Source organism: Drosophila tropicalis, unplaced genomic scaffold (genome assembly GCF_018151085.1).
Source record: "Drosophila tropicalis isolate 14030-0801.00 unplaced genomic scaffold, ASM1815108v1 contig_1133, whole genome shotgun sequence".
In the NCBI taxonomy this organism is placed as follows: domain Eukaryota; kingdom Metazoa; phylum Arthropoda; class Insecta; order Diptera; family Drosophilidae; genus Drosophila; species Drosophila tropicalis.
In genome coordinates, this window is record NW_027172502.1 from 49533 (window position 1) to 62215 (window position 12683).

Genomic DNA, 12683 nt, shown 5'->3' on the forward strand with positions numbered 1-12683 from the left:
AAAAAAAGAAAGAAAAAAATAAAGGTGTATGTTTCTCTCCTTCGAAGTGGAAACAATGAAATCCAAATGCATTTGATTAACTCTCTTGAATTGGCAATTAAAATGGCAGCCGGGATAAACTTGCACTAGAAATCTGGCCCTATCCAAGCAGGATATATGAAAAACGTATGCCATTTAACCGTATTTCCTTTTTTTCTTCGTTGTGAAAACTATAAAATAGCCACTAGGATATAAATTTTAATTTTACTACTTGCATAATACATAATTTAAAATGGCAAACAACCAAACAAAAGAGTGAACCAAGTCGAAGGAAACACTTGGAGAAATGCAGATTAGTTCTAGCTAACTAACTAGTGACAATATTAGAATTAACATTAAAGTTCACAAGTTTTTTTAAGGTCATAGAAAATTGTTGGCTAAAAATGTTAAATATGTACAATAATACATTTAATCTTTTAAAAGAAATGAAAAAGAAATAGATGCGAGAACTTATAAAACTTATTGTTACCCAGAAACAAGATGCTCTCACAATTTTATTGATATAATATATATATATGTGCCTAAGCTGAGACATTAATTTAAGAAGTGCCCATATTCCAATTGGAATATTCTTTTCCTTTTTGTAGACAAAGTTTTGAAATCATGGAATTTTTTTAAGCGGCAAAAATACTTTTGGCATCAAAGAGTTTTTAATTTGAAGCAGAAAGTTTCGTTCAGGTTTTTTCTCTGAGTGAAAGGGAAAGTCGAGTCAAGGCAAGCCATAAAAATGTGTATGGCAAATAAATTTTAAGTGAAATACTTGTAAATGAACAAATGCGCACAACACAACACACAGAGAATGCGAGAGAGAGAGAGAGAGAGAGGTGTGGTTGGGATAGACAGTTGGTAGAAGAGGCATAAAAACAATGGAAAAACTCGATATTACGTATCCGCCGTGTGTAATAAATATTACAGTGCCAAGGACAACAACAGTTTTGGGCTCTTTTTTTGGCTACAAATTCCTCTAATAAATTTTGCCCTTAGCCTAGCGCAAAATGCGATAAATATCGAAAATCATCCAAACACAAATACGCACACACACACACACACGCACATGCATAGGGAAAACCTTATACATATTCAATTGCGTTGGTAGCCAAAAATGCATTTTAATTGATATGCTGGCCATGTGAGTGAAATTTTTACATAAATTTTAATGCTTGTTTTTGGATAATTTATGCTGAAATGAACACAAATTAAATGAATATTATTAGGCCAGCTAAAGAATGGTCCGAATGCATTCGGCCCTATCATATAGTCTATATAGGAATGTACATACATACTTCGCAAATATGTATACACTATATAAATATTACAATTCGCACATAATTGTGGCTAATATCTTTTCAATGTGTAATTCCAAAAATGCCAAATAAAGATTATTTTTTTCACCTGTTTACTCCCCACTCCACGGCAAACTCATTAAGTTAAATTTATCAAATTCCATTTGATCTATTTATGGTGGAACAATATAAATTTACATTTTCAATTATAAAATGCGTTTCAATAAAATGCTTTATCATTAAAATAAATATAATTTGGCCAAACAATCAATCGATATGCAGATTTAATATAATATTTGAATTAGCAGTTTGCCAACTTTTCTATGCCACACGCATAAATATTTAAATTATCAAACAATTGAAATCAATGCCATTTTCATTTTTGGTAAAAGATTTGGTCCATCGGCCCAACCGACAAACACAATACTTGGCTCGAACCGCATTCGAACATAAATTCCGAAATTTTGTATGACATGGTCCAATTCAGAGGGGCAGACACGGCCAAACCACAACAAACAACGAAATCAACATTCTTGAGTTATTATTATTACCATCGAATTGCAAGTGTTTCCATTCAAAATGCTTCAGTTGCTGTTTTATGTACTCCCATGCCACCGATGCAAGAGGGATATTTTTGACTGTGGTTAAAATTGTTTGGTCCATCATCTTTCCCGACATGTACCCACATGTGGTATGTAATTATTTTTGTTGTTTTCCATTAAATACAATTACAATTGAGCTTCAAAATTAAAGTATATACGAACTAAAAATACAAAAAAAATTGAAATCTCGATATTAAAAATATCAAATGTTCCTTGAAATATGATCTACTTCTATTAATGGACAGAGAAAAATAATTAATGTTACTAATTGTGGTTCCTTTATAGGCTTTTGTTGCTTGTTATTTAGATATTTGAAATATTTTAAATATAGATTTATCTGTAGTTTTTAATAGATTTATGTGTTTTGTTTTTTTTGGCAACCGTTTTAATGAGTTTTGATCAATTAATTGACGGCATTGAATTATTACAATTTGTATGATTTCAATGGAATGAAATATTTTGGCAGTCGTTGAGTCAGGGGGAAGGAGGGCTCAGCTGCCAAATTATAATGTGACGCACATTAAGTGCCACGTACTCCTCAGCTTTATCATTTGCATGCTGGCGGCGTAATCACCAAGTAGTGGGCGGGGCCAAGCAGCATAAAGCAGCCAAAAGGAACAGAAGGAGGATTAGGCAGGCGGCAGGATATCCTGTCACGTTTTCAGTTGACTTGACTGGCTTGTGTAGTGAGTGGAGTGGAATAGATGGTGAAGTAGACGGGGCTAGGTGGAGGAGTACTTAACCGTTCAAGTTGCCGCTGGGCCACTGCCGTCAATGTCTGCTGGATCAGGTTTGGTCTGGCCTGGCCTGGTCTGGGCTGGTCTGGTCTAGTGTGGGTCTGGGGCTTGTGTAGCTCAGCTTGTGCCTAGCCTGCGCCTTGTTGTTGTAGTGGTGTGAAAATTAAAGGAATTCCGTTATTATTTTGCCTTTTTTCCCTACCTCCTCTCAGCCTTGTGCTTTTGCTTCATCTTCGTTGCATCTTTTCTAGAGCACTTTGTTGCAAATTATGTCGACGGCAACGGCGAAAGCAAATGTTGCATATGCATATGCATTGGCATGTGGCATGTGGCATGGGGCCATGTCACAAGTACTTAGCAGACTCATGACAGTTTCTTTTTCCGTCCTCGTCTGCCCGTGAGTGCTGGCAACATTGAACGTTGTGTAAACTGAGGTTTCGCCAGGGAGTATAGGCGGAGTTCGGAGCGTGAAAGTAATTTGCAAAGTAGAAATAGAAGCATAAGCACCAAATACAGTTGCATGTGAAAAGTTGTGTTTGTTGGTTAAGCAGTTCCCTGTTGTTGTTTATGTTGTTGTTGCTCTGTGCCATGTTTTTTCTTTTGCTGGTAGCTCATTATGTGGCCAGATTTTGTGTCATCTTTGAAAAGTACATGAATGTGAAGTTAGGTTGAACAAGAAAATGGAGTCACAAAGTTTGCCCATAATGCAAAAATTTTAAAAGAACGATGATGGGCAAGTGTCTAAGCTCAAGTTGATACAACATAAAATTCTGAATAAATAACTTACACATGAAACATATAAAATATAATATGTACCTAAAAAGATTTTCTAATAAATCGTGCGGAGTTTAAGTTATGATTAGTTTTTACAGCCCATTTGTAGCTCTTTGGCATGGGGTGTTGGGCAAAAGCTGTAAAATCGATTATAAAACTCACATGGGTCTAATACAAGTTGCCGACTATTGAAGACTAAACATCGCGTTCAACTGAAGCGACTGTGCCAAACCAGAACCACTTAAGATTTGTACTTCCGTTAGAAATACTAATATAGCATATAACTAAAATTACAGTCAGGCACACATGTTGTAGAAAAACACTTGTAATTTTAAGCCAACCCAAAATATTCACAATGTCAAAGTAGTATTGGTGTTCAACTCCCCACTACTTGGATTTGAGTCACACTAGAATTAGTTCGCCTAAGAACAATTTTCAACAATTAAATTTCCTAAATGAAGATTAGGCTTTAATTTCTTTTTCTTATTATTAATAAAAGCAATTAGTTTCATAAAAACTTGTAACCATCTACAAAATCTTTATTTTTTTGATGTCTTAAGCTAAGACGTTTTAAAAGAGAATAAACATGAATACCTGCTGTTATTTTCCTGCTGTTTTCTTTCTTTGCAGTTAAAAATTAAAGTGTCCCTGACGAAGGTGTCCACAGACAAGAGGGGTTACCTAGAAAGTGGGGGGTATGTAGGCAGGGTAAAATATACGCGAGATACTCTCCTGGATGTCACATCCACCATTGTTTGGCATGCAAGAACTGAAAACGGATTAAGTTGCCAAATGGGAAAATCGAATGTCACCAGCAGCAGCAGTAGCAGCAAACCGAACCAAATTGCATTGCTTTGACGGAAAAAAAATTGTCGATTGCGGCACGTTAAGTCCTTCTCCGTTAGCAAGTGGCGTCTAGACGGCATTTATCATGCAGTGAAGAGATACATTCGTTTGATATGCGGCCATAATTGTTCAGAGAATCAAATACTATAGTCCATTATACTCGATCCCTGATCAACTTTGGTCTTAGGTCCCACGGCTCCTTTTGGGCCAAAACATTATTTGCACACGCTGCCAGGGGATAATTAACCCCAATGATTTTGGCCACCCTTTTGGGGCAGACTCATTAGTGGTTAGCCTAGGGATTGTGAACTAGAAGGGGTTATTGGTAGTTGAATTTGAAATCAGTTTGGGTTGAAAGGGGTTTGGTTCGGGTTTTGCCTGGAAGTGTTAGTGCAGGTGGCAATAATTGAAAAACTTTTGGCCAGCCTACTAATTAAAATTTTTTTTACAATTTATTTTTGGTAGTCATAATCAGGACTCTAGTGGGAATTGAAGTTAAGAGTCTTTTGTGTACTTGATGTTCATGATTTTGGGTTTTATTAAATTAAAAGTTTTTGCCATTGGTGTTGTTGTTGTTACTGTTGGTATTGCCATTGCTGGTGTCAGGCCATGAGTTGTTAACATGATTATGGAAAACAACAAGACAAGGACCAAGTACTAGAAGAAATCCCTCGGCACCTGCCGAGACTTATGGCAACAATTTGTGCCACAGGAATTATTGATTGAATTTCAAGTTGCATTTGTTAAAACTAGTTCAAATGCAGTTCGGATGAAAAACATAGAAACCAATGGAGAGACAAAGCCAGAGGGAAAGCGACAAGAATGAAATAGATTGTAACAGAGACAGAGAAACAGAGAAGGAGAGAGACAAGTCCCTGCTCTTGCTAATGAAATTGTGCATTCAATCGAGTGGAACGATGGGAAAAGTCAATAAAATTGATGCAGGCCCAGCCCAACTAAATGGAGGCAAGTTAGGGCGTGGCATTTGCTTGCCAACTGCCAAATGAACTTGTTGATGGGAATTCAGCAAATGCAAATGCTCACTAAGCCAAAACTTCTTCAATGGGCACAGCACAGCAATTCGAAAATCACTCAAGAAAGAATTAAGCAAATATTAAGTACGCTGTGCTTCCTGTCGATAAAGACGAAAACTTTCGAATTGTTTCGTTCGCTTCCACTTGTTATACTTATAAACGCTTTATAATTCGAAAGATGGCTAGCAAATTTGAAATTTGGTGGTGACCCATCTCAACCAGCCAGCCAACCAACCAACATAACAAACAAACGGCAAGTGCACTTAGCTAATAAATCTTTAATACTGCCAACATTTCTTTCTTTCCTTCGCATTCGCGACCAGAAAATTTTCCACTTTCAAGGTTGCCCCATTCAAGTGGCAAAGAGGAAAAGGCGCGAGTGCTGTCAAAAATTTTCATTCTTGAATAATTTGTGTGCGATTCGTAAAGAATTTTTCATACTTTACCTATTTTCTTTGCTCTCACTCGCTCGCCGCTCTTACTCTCACTCTCACTCTCGGCTAACCTTCATCAGTAAGCCAATTATGGTATTAAACAACTTTTTGCATGTCATTCCTGTAAGAGCATGACCAGAATGTGGAATGGGAAGAGCAGCGGCAAGGTCAGGTCAGCAAATGTTGCCGCTTGCTGGTCACCACCGCCTGCCACTTGCCACTTGCCGACTGTGGCCGGTCGACAGGCGACTGCATTTGAATGTAAATTGAAATAAATTTTGACTTGAGCAAAAGGAAAACCAACAGCAGCGTCATGGCCACCTTTCGCCATGATCCAGAGTTGGTTGTTGCTACCTTCTATCTGTGCATTTTCAAGAGTTTGTTGGAGCTATTGTGACAGCCAACATTAGTTAATCGCAAGGGGGTTCAAATTGCTAGTAGAGGATGTAATCCAAGTCGAAGCCAAGATTTCAAGACACTTTTCTTCGTTCTATTTGATGTAGGTTACGGTTCGTTGTTATTGTTACCCAAGTCTTTTGAAGTGGTCCCACCTTGTCCCTTCCCTATTGCCATTTCTTCAATAAAAGAAAAGCCATGGAATTGATGAATTTGACATTTGGCAGGCAATGTCTTTGTTGAGGTGGATATAGACCACGAGATGTTTTATCTATTTATATGTATATCAGAAATTATGGAAAATGCCTTTGAATAGATCAAAAATTTTTATTTCCTTGGAGATTTTAGTAAATTGAATAACTTTTAAGGAATAGAAAACTATGGAGAAAAACGCAGTTGTGATGAATTAAACAAAAAACGCGAGGTCAGTTTTAAAGGAAAAACTTTAATTGTGTTTCATATGTCCAATTCAGCAACCGTTTTCAGGGGAAACAACTTCTTTTTATACCTAAACCAACAAAAAACATAACAAAAATCATTAAAACTTACTGTTGGATATATTTGAAATCCATTCTATGTCTATTAATCCCAAAAGTGGCAACGATTAGTTCTTAAGTAAGTAAATCTGCATACAAATAAATTTAAAGTTGTCATTTTTTGGTGTATTTTGCTTAAAAATACTAATTCTTATACATTTCTCACTAAAGAAACACAACATTTTCTTCAGATTATATAAATAACATGTGTACGTTTCTGGGAAGCACAAAAGGAAACAGAAGTTATTGACTTTTCAAACTTAAAAGTGTTAAATTTGCAAACTGCTTTATGGAGTTTGAAGTACAAGAAAAATGCTGTTTGCACTTATTTAAGGAAAGTAGATCAAATAATATCAGTAGATGGTAAAATAGCAACTTGTTCCTGTTGATTAAATTAGCAAAAGTCAAACTGAAATTTAAATAATCCCGATTCTTCCTTGCTCTCAATTTCATTCATAGTCCCGTCATCGTCAGCCACTTGATGTTAGCTCCATGCTTCTCATTCTAATAACTCTAAGTGCTTTCGACTTTCAAATTGAAAAGTCAACAGAAAGCATAGCCAAATAGCAAAGGCAGCAAATAGCAAAAGTTGAACCCACAAAACAACTGAGCGGCAGGGCAGAGGTGGTGGTAGGGTGCTGTTTCGGTTGGATGGGGTGTATTTAGGGGTCGGGTGTGAAAAGGGTACAGAGTATGACGCGACTTAAAATTACAAAAGATTAAAAAGCGAAATATAAATATTTATCTGCAGTCCTCAGCTTCACACAGTTGACAGTGAGGAGCGAGTCAGTCAGCCGAAGAGTCACTCACAATCAGTGCCCTGGTCCAGATCCAGGTTAGGCTGATGCAAAATAGTGGGCCCAGGATATGGTCATGGGATTAGTGGTGGGGTACCGGTGCGGTGTAAAGGTGCCTTTGTGTGTGGGACACTTTGAGCTCATGTAAATCCATTTTAATTAATTCGAGACAAAGGTTATTTCCTCAGCATAATAATGAACTTAGATCCAAGGGGTTTTGACCTAACCAGGTACCCCACTCAGCTCTACTCCACCTTCTCTCCGCTGAATGCCTCTTGAAATAGCAAAGCGGCGGCCGTTTGGATTTTGTAAAAGGATTTGCATTTCATTTCGAGTGGATGAATGAATTTGAATCGAGTCGATGCGCCTGACTGATGCTGCAAATTAAAAAAAAGAAAAATAAGAAAACAGAAAACGAGAGAAGGGAATGAAAATGAAAAGTCCCTGTACGATTTGTTGGAGAACCAAAGTCAAAACCAAGTCACAAGAAATGTCAAATTTTATTACATCAAATTCGAATGTTAAGTGGATTTCAATATTGATTGCAGCTTAGACGACGAAACGCAATCGGTCTAGGTCTGTTTTGCATATTTTGCTTTATTTATTTTCCTGCACGAGACAAAACTTTTACTCAGACATTATTTGATCCGCTTTGTCCGACAAAATGTTTCCCTCTCTCCCTTCCTCTCGACCCACTTGGCGTAAATCAGCTTACACAAATTACGGCCCACTCGAGCGTATGTCGGAAATTTCGCCTTCATATTAGCTATGATGATCGTAGTCCTTTGGCTGCATTCACAATTATCTGCACTTGCCTAACTTCATTATGTCAACGATGTTCAAATAAAATGCACCCCAACCAGAAAATCAAAAAAGGATTACAAAAATGTCACTGCAAACTCAAAGTTTATTTTGTTGGCAAAGGTTCTAGTAAATTCCGCTTTTTGGATTTTTTCTCCCATGGTATGCAGCAGCATGGGCATTGGCAATTTTGTCAGCTCAAAGTCATAACGGCTTCGGCTACCAGGCCATGGCCATCATTTATGCCTTTGAGCTCATTGCCTGTAATTAAGGTGTATCGGCTTGGACCCAGCCAGCTCGAATCAAAACCTGCACATAAACGTAAGCCTGAGTCTGGGTCAAAGTAAAATTACACAAAAATTCCAATAGCCAATGCTGACAGCTGCCGGCTGACTGTATAGGCAGAAAGATCCAGCTAAATGGTTGTTGGCCGATGAATATTGACTGGCAGTCGTCTTTGAGCAAACATTAAATGACATACCCTAATTGAGAGTTTGAGTCTCAGTTAACTTGGTTTTCGTTTTGGCTGTATAAGATAATTTCATAAAATTTTAGCAAATTTTAAATTCCATCATATTCCGTTTGTAGCAGACTTTGCTCCTGTTGAGAGGCAAAACTTTTGTAAAAGGAGTTGAGCTCAAGCATGCTTAAGGCAAAAACATGAGCAGGATAATCAAACATATGAGTGAAGAGACACTGCAGGATACGGAGATGCAGGTGGTGTAGAGGGCAGAAGCTTGCTTGTTAATTAAGAGCCAGAAAACAAAGTCATAAAGGAGACGACAACAACACAAAAACAACCAACAACGGCAACAAGGCAAAGGGAAAGGAAAATCCAAAGAAACATCAACATACAACCACACACACACACAGGCAAACATGCAACACATAAAAGAAAACGTGCCCGCAGTGTGTGTGTGAAAGAGAGGGAGAGAGAGAGACAGTAGAGGATGGGCAAAATGTTTATGCCCATAAATATGTACATATATATGTAGAAAGGCTGAGTCCACTGGACCAGAATAAAATATACTCTTCACACCACTTTGCTTTTATGTACGTATGTATCTTAGCTTATCATTTTTATTTAATTATTAACAAAAGAAAAAAAGAAACCATCTTATTGAACACTTTTAATTTTACGAGACCAACACAACCTCTTCGTCCAGCAACTCAAGCTCTTCTTCCTTTTCGATTGACCATCTATCGATATCTATCCAACTAATATCGTTATCGGCATTCTGATACCATTAGGGGTTCTCACGCAATCCTACATTCGGCCATTCTACAGCCTCATTCGTCCCGAATGATGGATTCCACGTCTTCAGGTACTCCGCTACGGTATTGGTCCTATTTGGGCCCTCACCATCCCCAATCTTCTCCACTGAGTATCTACCATGTCTCAACTTCCTAACAATTTTATACGGCCCTAGATAATTCTTCTTAAGCTTCAGCCCTGCTCCAAACTGGGTACGCTTAATAGCAACCATATCGCCCACTTCGTATTCTGTTTCGGACTTTCTGAACTTGTTATATGACTTACGATTTTCTTCCTGTATTTTTGCTATATTATCTTTTGCTAATCTACGAATTTCATCTTTCTACCGTTGCAACTCTATAAGTAATTCTTCCTCTAACTGGGACTTTAACTCTTGATCATATGTCGTTCTCATTTCAATACCAGTCAAAATTTTAAAAGCCGAGATCTTAGTACTCCGTGGTGGCGAAGAGTTGATGAACTGTTGTACCCTGCCAACGTTTTTATACCAGGACTTGGGTTCCTCTGCACATAACTTGGTCAATAGCATTAAAACAGTCCTATTAAGACGCTCGACTTGCCCATTTCCACGGGGTACTCCTGTAGCAATAAGTAAATGCTGAATCTTTTGGGAGGTACAGTATTCTTTAAACATGTTGGAAGTGAAAGCAGTTCCTCTGTCAGTTATAAAACGTTTCGGGTTCCCGAATACTTCCGATTGTCTCTGCAGACGATCAACAACTTCTTCAGATCCTGTGCTCTTAGTGGGATATAGCCAGACGAACTTGGAGAAAGCATCTACTATGACCAAAACATGGTTATACTGCTTTTTTGTCGATTCCATGGGGCCTATGTGATCTAGGTGAAACGTTGTCAATGGCTCATCACCTTTGTCGATGACATTTAAAAATCCTTCCTTCCTTCCATGCTTCTGTTCGCTCACAATGCACTCCACACACGATTTGATAACCACCTCAACTTTGCTGGCAACGTTTGATATATAATAATCTTTTCCTAGGACATCTATGGTCTTCTTAATTCCAAAATGATCCTGGCGGTGCGCCATAGTTATGATTTCTCTTTCCATTGCCGACGGTAAAACTATAAGTTCTTTAATCGGGTCTTTGTGTAAAATATCGTACTGCAAATAAAAGTCGTCATATGTCCCGTTTTCCAATACCTTTCAAACCGCATTAATCCATTCATCCAAAAGCTGAGCCTGTTGTATCTTGTGTCTCAGAGAATTTTCGAGCAATAAGCAATGAATTTTGCTTAACGCATCCACGTGTTTCATTTTAGTTCCAGGTCGATGTTCGATCTCGAAGTCGAAATCTTTTAGAAATATCGCCCATCGAGCCACTCTTAAAGGCACTTCTTTTTTTTAATCGTCATTGCGAATGCATTACAATCTGTAACGATTTTTATCTTCTTCCCAAGCACGTAAACTCTCCACTTTGACAAAGCCTGAATTATGCCGAGTACTTCCAACTCATATGAGTGATACTTCTAGTATGTAGTCTTACGACTCATGTACTCCACAGGATAAAAATTCTGGTCTTCAGAATTAAATTGTAGTAACATAGCGCCATAACCATACATACTAGCGTCACAGTGAACTTCGGTTATACCCATCGGATCAAACAAACGTAATACTGGCGGATTTGACAAACCTACTTTTAACTGTCTAACGGATGCAAGTGCTTCTTCATTCATCATAAATGGTACATCTTTTTTCATCATATTCGTCAACGGCCTAGCGATTGTTGCAAAGTCTTTCACGAATCGGCGAAAATACGAAGTAAGACCTAAGAACCTTTGTAAACCCTTTTTGTCTCTTGGGATTGGGTAACTTTCCACAGCCATAGTCTTTTCTCTGGACGGTTTAATAGTCGAATTTTCATTTATGTATCCTAGAAAATTGACTCGCCTTTGTCAAAATTGACATTTTTCCCATTTAATTTTCAATCCGGAAGTCTCGGCTAGATTTAATACTCTTTTCAGCTTATTTAATCCATCTTCCTCATCATCTGATGGTATGATAATGTCATCCATGTACAAAACAATCCCTTCATCGATAAGTGGCCTTAAGACTGCAAATATGTATCTCATGAATACAGCTGGCGAATTGGTTATCCCAAATGGCACGAAATTAAACTCGAACTGGCCGTTTTGAGTAACAAACGATGTAAACTTCCGTGAGCTTTCGTCTACGGGAACGTGGAAGAATCCATTGCATAAATCGAGGGTTGTAAACACCTTTCCTCTCTGCAGTTTATGCAAAACGTCGTCAATTAATGCTGTCGGAAAATTGTCTTTTATTATTTTCTGATTCAGCTTCCTGTAATCACAACATAATCTTTTCTTGCCATCTTTTTTTGAAACTAGCACCTCAGGAGATGAATACTCGGAAAAGCTTTGACGAACGATTCCAGCCTCCATCCATTCCTTTATCTGCTGATTCACTATCACTTGATCCTGATATGGTAAACGTCTTGGCCTTTGAGAAATTGGAATATCATCTGTTACCACAATCTTCATTTCCACTGGCGAAATAGTAGGCTTTACCGGTTTATATGACTTCAACATTTCTAATATATCTTATTTTATACCTTCGTCTAAATGGATGAGATCAATTTCCAGTGGAGCGTCTTCATCCAAGGTCATTGTCATAATTCTCTCAAACGTTGTCTGCAATTCAGAAATGTTTGTCTTAGTTTGCACTTCTCGGCTTATTGGCTTTGGTATTTCGTCTTCTTTGTGGAACACGATTCGTTTTCTTCCAATAGTAACATTCAAGTTCTCCAGAATATCATTGCCGATCACTCCTTTATACAATGTGTCTTTATCCCGAACAACATGAAAGTCTATTTCTACAGCGTTGCCATCTTAAGTGTCATTTGTTGATAGTTTGTATTATCCTTCTTAGTTTCTTTTGTGTTCCTTGCCTCACACTGATTAGCTTTGTGACCCATCTGATTACATTTAAAACATTTGAAATTGTCTTTACAATTCTTAGCGACGTGATTCTTTCCTCCACATTTAAAGCATTTAAAATCCTCCAAAGTATTCCTCGATTGCAGCTTCTCAAATCGTGGTTTTGTTTTAGACTCTTGGTTGGAAGCATATTTCTCGTACATCGTTAGTTTCTC